Here is an 11,447-nt window from a genome sequence, read left to right as displayed (position 1 = left end):
CAAGTCTCAGTTGACCAACAATTAGAAGCACCAGTCACTGACCCTCCAACTGACACTCCCTCAGATCATCAACTTAATCAGCAGGACAGTTCCTCTGCTGCTCCGAATCACTCTTCATCTCCTCATATTCAAGAAGAAGCTAATATGCAAGACGTTCCAGAGCTGATACATGCTGAAACGGTAATATCTGACAAGACTATGGAGGTCTTTGATCAAACTACCAGGGAACAGGAACCAAGGATGACTGAACCTGTATCTCATCATCCATCCTCAGACATGGATTTAGTACTTGAACAGATTCAGGACATCCAGTATCACATGTCACATATGATGGATGATATCAAGAAAATTCAAAACACTCAACTTGCTCATTCTCTGAAACTAGACTCTTCAGTTGAATTCAGTTCAGAGAGGCTGAAGAAAATTCAAGTTGCTGTGACCTCTATCACTTTTACAATAGAGGAACTTAAAAAGAATAGAGGCTTAGTTGAGATTCTCTCCCTAACTCAAAACACAATCAGCAAACGAGTTGACTTTGTGGAGACGTTTGTCTCAAGGAAAATAGATTTGATGCAAACCACGGTGCTTAATGCAATCTTAAACGTGTCCACTACTGTCGGCCTCTTATCAGTTGATGTTCGTAGGTTATCAAAAAAATGGATGTATTTGACAAAAGGGGGAAGAGATTAAAGCTCAGCTAGATCAACAGCAAAAGCAGTCAGAATCTCGTTGAAGAGAAGTCAGAAGTTAATTGTTACGAGTAGCAGTTTTTATTGTTTGAAGATTATTATTCTCTAAGAAGAGGTTCAGTTAATCGAATTATTATCTTATCTACAATGAGTTAAGTTGTTCAGTTATTATTTGCTTAGTTTTGTCAAATACCTAAAAAGGAGAAATTGTTGGAAACTAAGTTTCGAGCGTTTGACAAACTGAAGGACAAAAGCTTGAACCAACTTATTATAATAACTGAACGCGTGAAGCCGCAACTGAACTACGCAACTGATTTACGCAACTGAACGATCAGTCAACTAACAGCAGTTGTAAACCTTACCAACTGTTGCTCAGTAGCTGATTCTTCAGCTGAACACGTCATCAGTTATCGGGAAAGGACATTCAACCGACAATGGTACACAGCAGGCTGTTGCTTAGTGGAACGCCGTATTTCAGAGATTGCAGTGTACGGTTGTCAGAGGAATATTGACGTGGCAATCAACGGATATAAAGATTCAAATATTATTTATTGTTACCGTTAGAAGAGAAGCCTATAAATAGGCGAGAAGAGCAGTAGAAAAAATATACGAACAACTATTCTATTCAAGCTTGCTGTTACGCTGCTAAAATCACTACTCGTATTCAAATATCAAAAGCTCACTCTTATCAGATTGATCAGTAGCAATCAAGGCTACATTTACGAGCTTGTTAGCACTTTGAAATCATTGTTAGATTCATTCAGTCGTGTTAAATTCAGTCACGCACTGTAAAAGTTTTTGTGAACTAAGAGTTTCAGTTTTGGCAGTGTTAAGACCAAACTGAAGTGGGTCAGTACAACTTTTGTATTCGATCAAAGTTTTTTAGTGAAAATCCTATCTTCGTGATAGAAGGGGTGACGTAGGAGTTATTTTATTCTCCGAACATCCAGAAACAAATCGTGTGAATTTTATTTCAGTTATTATTTTCATTCATTTATTCTATCTCTCAGTCAATTTACTTCCGCAACTGTTTTTTTCAGTTAAACTGATTGTAATCGACTGACGAGATACCGAGTGTCAGTTTGTCACTGAACTGAACCCAATTTTTCGAAAAATATATATAATCTGTGAGTGTTTATTCAACCCCCCCTTCTAAACACTTATCACATTCTAACCGATCCTTTCATTTTTCCTTTTTATTTAAAAGATAAAGCTAAAACTTGGCTACAAAATCTTAGATCGGAATCTATTCGAACTTGGGATGAATTGCAACAACAATTTTTGAAAAAAAATTTCCATCTCATAGAACAAAGTCTTTCAAAAGGCAAATAATCACTTTCACTCAAAAACAAGGAGAAACTTTTTATCAATGTTGGGATAGATACAATGAATTGCTTAATCTTTGTCCACGTCATGGTTTTGAAATTTGGAGAGTTGTTTCTCAATTTTATGAAGGCTAAACACCTAAAGATAGGCAAATGGTTGAATTTATGTGTGATGGAACACTTGAAGATAAAGATCCAAACGAGGCAATTGTATATCTCGATTCATTAGCTGAAAATGCTCAAAATTGGGACACTATAGGTACAATCGAACCATCAAACAAGATTCAATCTCCCACATCTGGTGGAGGTATGTACACCCTCAAAGATGAACATGATCTCCAAGCTAGATTTACCTCTTTGGCAAGAAAAGTTGAGGCACTTGAATTGAAAAAGAATGATTAATTAAAACCTGTTTAAGAAATTGCGTGTCACATCTGTGATACAAATGATCATTCTACAAAAGATTGTCCCACTTTGCCCTCTTTTAAAGAATGTCTCCATGAGCAAGCCAATGTTTTGAACAATTTCAAAAGGCCAAATTTTGAACCATTTTCTCAAAATTACAATCCAGGTTGGCGAAATCATCCAAATTTTAGTTGGAAGAATGATAATGCTGCACAATTTTCACAACCACATTTCCAAAATCAACAAAATTTTCAAAATTATGCACCTTATGTTCCTCCACCTGAAGGAACTTGGAAAATATATTGAATTTTTTCATTGCAAAGCAAGAGTCTATCAATACTCAAACTAGTCAAATCATGACAGATTTGAAAGATGCTCTTGCTAAATTTGCATCTGCACTTAATGTTCATGAAAAAAGTAAATTTCCTTCACAACCACAGCCTAATCCCAAGGATCATCATTCACAAACTGGAACTTCTGGAACTCAACCGATAGATCAGGTAAAATCTGTTATTACCCTTCGAAGTGGTAAGATTGTGGAAAAATCCATTCTTGAATCTTGTGAAGATGATGATAAATCAACTCCAAAGGGTAAGAAAGTGGAACCCATAACTTGCGAAGAGGAGGTTCAACAAACAGTGTCACCACCATTCCCTCATGCATTGAAAAATACAAAAAAATCAAATTTGAATTCTGATATATATGATATTTTTAAACAAGTAAAAATTAATATTCCTTTATTAGATGCAATAAAACAGGTACCATCATATGCCAAATTTTGAAAGACTTGTGCACTGTGAAAAGAAAATTGAATGTGAAAAAGAAAGCATTTTTAGCCGAACAAGTAAGTGCAATCATTCAAAATAATAATACTTTGAAATACAATAGACCCTGGTTGTCCTACTATTTCATGTATTATTGGAGAACGAAAGATTAAGAAAGCCTTGCTTAATCTTGGATCTAGTGTGAATTTACTTTCATATTCAGTTTATCAATAAATCAATATAGGCGAGTTAAAATCTATTTCGGTAACACTTTTACTTGCCGATAGATCTGTTAAAATGCCAAGAGGTATGGTAGAAGACGTGTTGGTCCAAGTTGATAACTTTGTATATCCTGTCGATTTCATAGTTTTAGATACACAACCTATCGAAGCTTGTAATGCAATTCCTGTAATTCTGGGTCGTCCATTTTTAGCAACTTCTAATGCTCTTATAAATTGCAGGAGTGGAATAATGAAGTTTTCATTTGGTAACATGACCTTGGAGCTTAATGTTTTTAATCTTTGTAAGCAACCACATGACAAAGGAGATGAAAGTGAAGATGAAAATCTTATTGAAAATCTTGTGGAAGAAAACATTCAAGAAGGGAGTACTCGTGATCAATTAGATATTTGTTCAATTGAAACTGTTAAAGAAAATATTGAAATTGATCTTGATGATTTTATCAGGTATCACTCGTTACCAGGATCAGAGAAAGAATTCGAGGCAAAATATGAGAACAAAGACGAACCACCCATATTAGAGTTAAAACCCATGCCAGAAGAATTGAAGTATGCATTTCTTGGAGAAGATGAAACATATCCGGTGGTAATTTCTTCCAAACTAGAAAGTGATCAAGAAGGTAGATTAGTTGATATGCTTAAAAGACATAAAAAGCAATTGGTTGGACACTAAAAGATCTCAAGGGCATTAATCCACTAATTTGCACTCACAAAATTCACTTAGAAGAAAATGCAAAAACATCTCAACAACCACAAAAGAGATTAAATCCACACATGAAAGATGTTGTGAAAACTGAAGTTCTCAAACTACTTGATGTTGGGATTATCTACCCTATTTCTGATAGTAAGTGGGTAAACCCAACACAAATAGTTCCAAAAAAATCTGGCATCACATTGATAAAAAATGAAAAAGGTGAATTCTTAACAAGTCGAGTCCCATCTAGTGGCGGAAGTGTATTGATTATAGAAAATTAAATGACGCCACTAGAAAAGATCATTTTCCATTACCATTTTTGTATCAAATTTTATAAAGAGTAGCAGGTCATCCATACTACTGTTTTCTTGATGGATATTCAGGTTATTATCAAATTCCCATTGCACGCGAGTGATTATGCAGTCGGTGCAGTACTTGGTCCGGTAAGCCTTACGTGATATATTATGCATGTAGAACTTTAAACAATGCTCAAATGAATTACTCCACAACTGAAAAAGAACTACTTGCTGTAATATCTGCATTAGATAAATTTCGTTCTTATTTGATTGGATCAACGACTATTGTGTTTACTTATCATTCTGCTATTAGATATTTGTTGACCAAACAGGATGCAAAGCCACGACTGATACGATGGATTTTGTTGCTCCAAGAATTTGACATTGTGATCAAAGATAAAAAAAGAACCGAGAATGTCGTAGCCGATCATTAATCGAAACTAGTAACAGGATCATCTTGTGAAATGACACCAACTAACGATAATTTTCCTGATGAACATCTATTTTCAGTTACTACTATACCTTGGTTTGCTAACATAGTAAATTTTCTTGTGACAGGAAAAATGCCACCGCAATGGAGTTCCCAAGATAAAAGAAAATTTTTGAATGAGGTAAAAAACTTTTATTGGGAAGATCCGTATCTCTTCAAGTATTGTCCAGATCAAATTTTTCGATGTTGCATACCCGACAATAAGGTAAGTAGTGTCATTAAATTTTGTCACTCAGAATCATGCGGAGGACATTTTTCTTCAAAGAAACTGGCTGCAAAAATCTTGCAGTGTGGATTTTATTGGACCCACTTTGTCTAAAGACAGCCACAAAATCTGCAAGATCTGTGAAAATTGTCAAAAATTGGGTGCGATTTCAAAAAGAAACATGATGCCTTTGAATCCTATCATTGAAATTGAAATCTTTGACTGTTGGGGAATTGATTTTATGGGACCTTTTCCACCATCGTTTGGATACTTGTATATTTTAGTTGCAGTTGATTATGTTTCCAAATGGATAGAGGCAATTCCATGTCGAACAAATGATCATAAAATCATCATCAAATTTTTGAAAGAAAATATTTTTAGTAGATTTGGTATTCCTCGAGCCACGATAAGTGATGGGGGAACTCACTTTGTTAATAAACCATTTGCTTCATTAATGAAAAAATATGGTATTACTGATAAAGTAACTACTCCTTATCATCCTCAAACAAATGGACAAGTTGAATTAGCTAATAGGGAGATAAATCAAATTTTGGGAAAAACTGTTAACTCAAATAGAAAAGATTGGTCTCTGCGACTTAATGATGCACTTTGGGCATATCGAACAGCTTTTAAAACATCATTGAATATGTCTCCCTATAGGTTGGTTTACGGAAAATATTGTCATTTACCTGTGGGAATTGGAACATAAAGCATATTGGGCGATCAAAACTTTTAACTCAAGCATGGATGATTGCAACAAATTGCGCAAATTGCAACTTAATGAACTTAGAAATGATGCGTATGAGAATCCAAGGATTTATAAAGCAAAAATCAAATCATTTCACGATAAAACAATTCTTAGAAAATCTTTTGAGATTGGTAAAAAAGTTTTGCTTTATAATTCTCGACTTCACATAATCCCAGAAAATTACGATCAAGATGGACAGGCCCATATGTTGTAAAGCATGTGTATCCTTATGGAGCTGTGGATATTGAAAATCCAAAAAATGGTGATGTTTTTAAAGTAAATGGACAGAGGCTTAAACCATTTTTTGAAAATGAAATCTTTCAAGAAGAGTTTATTTCTCTTTTTGATCCTTAAATTTTTATGTTGCATTTAATTTTGTTTGTTTTTATTTCAGGTTTTCTTAATCTTTTTATTTTCCTGGTTAAATGGCGGATAACGGTACTCCGTGACTCTCATAGTCGGTTAAATCAGTTTCCCACAATTGCTGATACAAAAATAAAAAAAAAATCATTTCTTTTCTTTTCAAAATGGATGAAAATCTCTCAAAAATTTGTAAATATTTTCCCTCGGTAGGTGTGAAAGATTGAGATTGCTAATGAGAAAAGGAATTCCAGAAGATATTCGTCTTGTAATAGAAGCTAAGGTCCGATTAGGAGGAGAATTTCCACAATCATTGCTCATTCGGTATTTGCCTGGATTAGAAAAAGCACTTATGCGAAAAAACGAAGGGCCAAAAGGTTAGGGGTTTGTCATAAGTGTGCAAGATGGACTTGTGACAAATGATGCAGATCTTTGGGATGTGTTTACAATAACAGAGAAGATAAAATTGGTTTCATTAAGAATGGGCTGAGTAAGGAGTCTTTAGATAACATATTATTGACTCTTGAGACGCATTCTAGTGGACATGTGCATATTGAACTTCTCCGTTTATGGAAACAATTTCAAGATGAGCGTCATAGTCTTGGGAATCCGACTAAAAAAGACCATGTTTGCCAATTTATAAGAAAATTGGATGTGAAGCATATCCTCGACTCATAGAAGGCGTTGAAGCCGTTTCTGGACGTAAAACCAGAGGAAAATTGTGAGCCACAATCACACTACTGTTTATAAACATGTGTGTCATTATTTTTACTGTTTATTCGGCTTACATCTATGACCCCTAGTTTTGTCATGATAACATATTACCCCTATAAAATCTCTCATCTTTCTCTCTATTTTTGCAGACCAAAAATAAAGTAAAAACATGGTTGGATCCTCTGCACAAACATTGAAAAATATTTGTGTATTTTGTGGATCGAGTCCTGAAAAAAATGAAGTATTTGTAGAAGCAAGGAATAATCTTGGAAAGATATTGGCTGAGAGAAAAATTCATTTGGTATATGGGGAAGTAATATTGGGTTAACGGGATCTGTTTCAACATCTGCTCATCTTGGAGGTAGTCAGGTTTTGGGTATTATTCCTAAAGCTTTTGCTGAATAAAATATTACTGGTATTACGATTGGGGATGAATTAAAAGTTTCTTCTATGTATGAATGAATCACCAAAATGATTGAAAATTCTGATGCTTTTATCGCACTACCAGGTGGTTTTGGTACATTAGAAGAAATTTTTCACACTGTTTCTTGGGCACAACTTAATATCCATAATAAACCTGTGGGATTGTTGAATATCAATAATTATTATGACAGTTTGTTGACATTTCTTGATAAAGCTGTAGAACAGAATTTCATTTTCAGAAAATTCACGACGGATGCTCATCTGTGCTTCGACTGACTGACCAATTAATTGATGATTTGGAAGCTTTTGTTCATAAGCCTGATCCGATGATAACAAATATCAATTGGTCGCAATCAAGCAGTAAGAAAAGAAAGTTGGATCATTGATTCAAAATCGTGGATTGGTTTGCATTTGTTTCAGTTTGTTATCTTCAATAAATTTCAGGTGATATCTTTTTCATTATGTACTCTTTATTAACAGTTATTTTGACATTAGGGACAATGTCATATTCTGATTGCGGGGAGAACAAACTTTAAAAAAAATTATTTTGAAATAAAAAATGTTTATTGTTTGTATTTTAGTAATTTTTGCAAAAATATCATACATTACATGTTTGAAAGGTTTAGATTAGAAATTGTAATAATCTATCTAAGGATGTTTAAATTTTTATTTGAAAAAAAAAAGTCAATTTTAATATTTTGATCACTATGAAATCTTTTTGAATGATTAAGCATTATGATAAAATCAGTTATTAAAGTATATGGCCCAAGATATACCTGATAAGAGTGCCTAAAATTTTTCAACTCACACATATTTTGTGAGTGAGTGGAGAGGATTGAGAAAACAGCTTGCGGGCCTTTATTGATCAAGAGAGGGGCTATCTATTGTTTAGATCTTGAGTTCTTAATTTAAAAAAAAAATGTTATTTCCTGAAATAAAATAATAAAAAAGAAAAAAAAAATGAAAGTGGGAACTTTGATTTAGTGTTTACAAATATATATATAGCACAATAAATACTTGATAACATTTATAAGTTTTGGTATATATTATATACTTGTGAGATAATAATATATAACATAATATAAATATGATTATTTAATATATATTGGAACCATTTTATTAAATGGATTTCAATAATGTTCATTAATGTTAACTTTATTAAAATACCAAGAGTGGATCCTTTAATCTCAACTACTTAAATTAAAATTTGAACAATTAAAAATTACCAATTAAAGATTCAAGCCATTAAAAAAAAAAACAAAAACAAAAACAAAAAGACATTGTAGCAGACTTGTAATTACCTTAGCTTCCCTGTGGATACGATATTCGGACTCACCGAATTATACTACTTGTGGACAACCTGCTCTTGGGAGTGCAACAATCAAAGTCGCAACAATGGTATTTCGACAGTGGGTGCTCGCGTCATATGACAGGGTCTAAGAAACACCTTACTGACTATGTTGATCCAAGAAGTGGACATGAGACCTATGGAAGTGGTGCAAAAAGGAAAATTGTTGGTAAAGGAACCTTGAATGTGGATGGACTTCAAGAACTTCACAATGTGCTCCATGTTGAGGCACTCAGCTCAAACTTAATAAATATTAGTCAACTCTGTGATTAGACCTGCATGTTAAGTTTGATAAAAATAACTGAGGTTTTTAATAAAGCTAATATTTGTATCATATCAGGTTCTATACGTAACGATCATGAGCCATTAGGCTTAACCAACATGGGCCTCGACCCATACCCTTGCACCATTACTGGTCATGGGTCGGTAGGATGGTCTAGATTGAGCCATAGCCCATGTCCATGCACCGTCACTCATAGAATATCCCGCCCCTTGAAAGTGGTTTCTTTCGCCTCTCCCAACACTTGAACCATGGACCTCCAGGTTTAAGTACCTAGATTCTTAAAGTGTTGGTACAAGTTGAGCTAAACTTTTTTTTGGTAATGATCATGGGCCATTAGGCTGAACCAGCATGGGCATCGACCCATACCCATGCATCAATACTGGTCATGGGTCGTTAGGATGGGTCAGCATGAGCTGTAGCCCATGCCCATACACTGCCACTCATAGAATATCTGACCCTTGGAAAGTGGTTTCTTTCGCCTCCCCCACACTTGAACCCAGGACCTCCAGGCTTAAGTACCTAGATTCTTAAAGTGTTGGTACCAGTTGGGCTTGACATTAGGGTGGTGAGGAGGGCTCTCCCATTTGAGTTATCTTAACTTGATTTCAAGATGCTCACGAGAAGAAAGAAAGAGCTCACGAGAAAGCGGTCATACTATTTTTTAAAACGAGATGGCGGGGCCCCAATGCTGGAAAGGTTCGGCTTCAAAACCTTAGCCCAATTGGTACCAAAACTTTAAGAATCTAGGTACTTAAGCCTGGAGGTCCTGGGTTCAAGTGTTGGGTTTGCGAAAGAAACAACTTCTAGGGGTGGGATATTCTATGAGTGACGGTGCATGGGAATGTGCTACGGCTCATGCTGGACCATCCTAACGACCCATGACCAGTAGTGGTGCATGGGTATGGGCCGAGGCCCATGTTAGTTTAACCTAATGGCCCATGATCTTTAAACTAGATCTTCTGACAATTGTTATCAATTGGGTGAGGATCATGCTTGCCGAAGTACCAAAGCAAGTGAATTGGACTTATGGCATCAAAAGTTGGGGCATGAAAATATCAAGACATTGAAGAACCATAGTAAGTATAAAGTTATGCAAGGTATGTAAGCTCAGGAACTGCATATGTTTTTGGATCATGCCAAAAGGGTAAGCAAACTCGTGCTCCACACCAAGTGTTGCAACACTGGTATAACACTGTGTCTTGAACTTTTACACATGGATCTTATGGGTCCAATGGAAGTGGAAAGCCTGGGTGGTAAGAAATATTATTTGTCTGTGTTGAGGATTTCTCACGTTTTACATGGTAAGCTTTCTTAGCTAGAAATCAGAGATATTGATGTCTTTAAAAAATTATATGCAAGGATTACTAACTTGCATAATTTGAGGATTGGTAAGATCAGAACTGACCATGGTAAGGAGTTTGAAAACTCATAATTTTCATCCATGTGTGATAAGAAAGGTATTTCACATGAATTCTCTGTGCGGAAAACTTCACAACAAAATGGTATAGCCGAACGCAAGAATAGAACACTGCAAGAAATGGCTATGGTGATGCTGAGCTCAAAGAGCATTTCAAAACGTTTTTGGGCTTATGCCCTAAACATTGCATGCCATATTGCAAATCGTGTGTACTTAAGAAGCAGTTCAACTATAACACCCTATGAGATAATTATGGGAAAGAAACCAAATCTAAATGCTTTCATGTTTTGGTTGTGTATGCTATATCTTAAATGATAGAGATCACCTAACAAAATTTGACTCTAAGTGCGATACATGTTCGTTATTGGATATGCATAATCTAAGAACTAGGAGTATTATGAAATATATTAATGTTGTCTTTGATGATCATGCAGATCTTAAAGAAAAACTATTGAGGATGAAGTGGATGAACTTCTGGAAATTTCCATGTCACTAGAAAATCCAGGTGTTGCCTCGGATGTTGCAACATCGAGCACAACACGGGATCCAGCGGGACTGAACTCGAGGATGAACATCAGGTGATGATGATACAATTGATGATGGAAAGAATATTCCAAACAAAATTCAGAAAAAACATTCATCGTTCCAAATTATTGGAAATGTACATGGAGACATACAATCCGAAAGAAAGAAAAGGTTGCTTAGCTGCAAAATGATCAGATTAGCGTGCATGAGTTTCATGTATTCACATGTTATATATTCCTGTTTTATATTTAATTTTGAACAAAAAAAAATCGATGAAGCACTGAAAGATGAGTTTGGATCAATGCAATGCATGATGAGCTCGAACAGTTTGTTCGAAATGATGTGTGGTATAAAGTTAAAACTCTTGAAGATGGAAATATAATTGGTACAAATAGATTTTACAAAAATAAAAACCGATCAGGCTTGGGTGCGACTTTGATTGTTGCACTCCCAAGCGCAGGTTGTCCACAAGTAGTATAATTCGGAGAGTCTGAATATCGTATCCACAGAGAAGCTAAGGGC

Source organism: Primulina tabacum, chromosome 5, assembly GCF_025594145.1.
Source record: "Primulina tabacum isolate GXHZ01 chromosome 5, ASM2559414v2, whole genome shotgun sequence".
Classification (NCBI taxonomy): Eukaryota; Viridiplantae; Streptophyta; class Magnoliopsida; order Lamiales; family Gesneriaceae; genus Primulina; species Primulina tabacum.
This window is presented reverse-complemented; position numbering follows the sequence as displayed.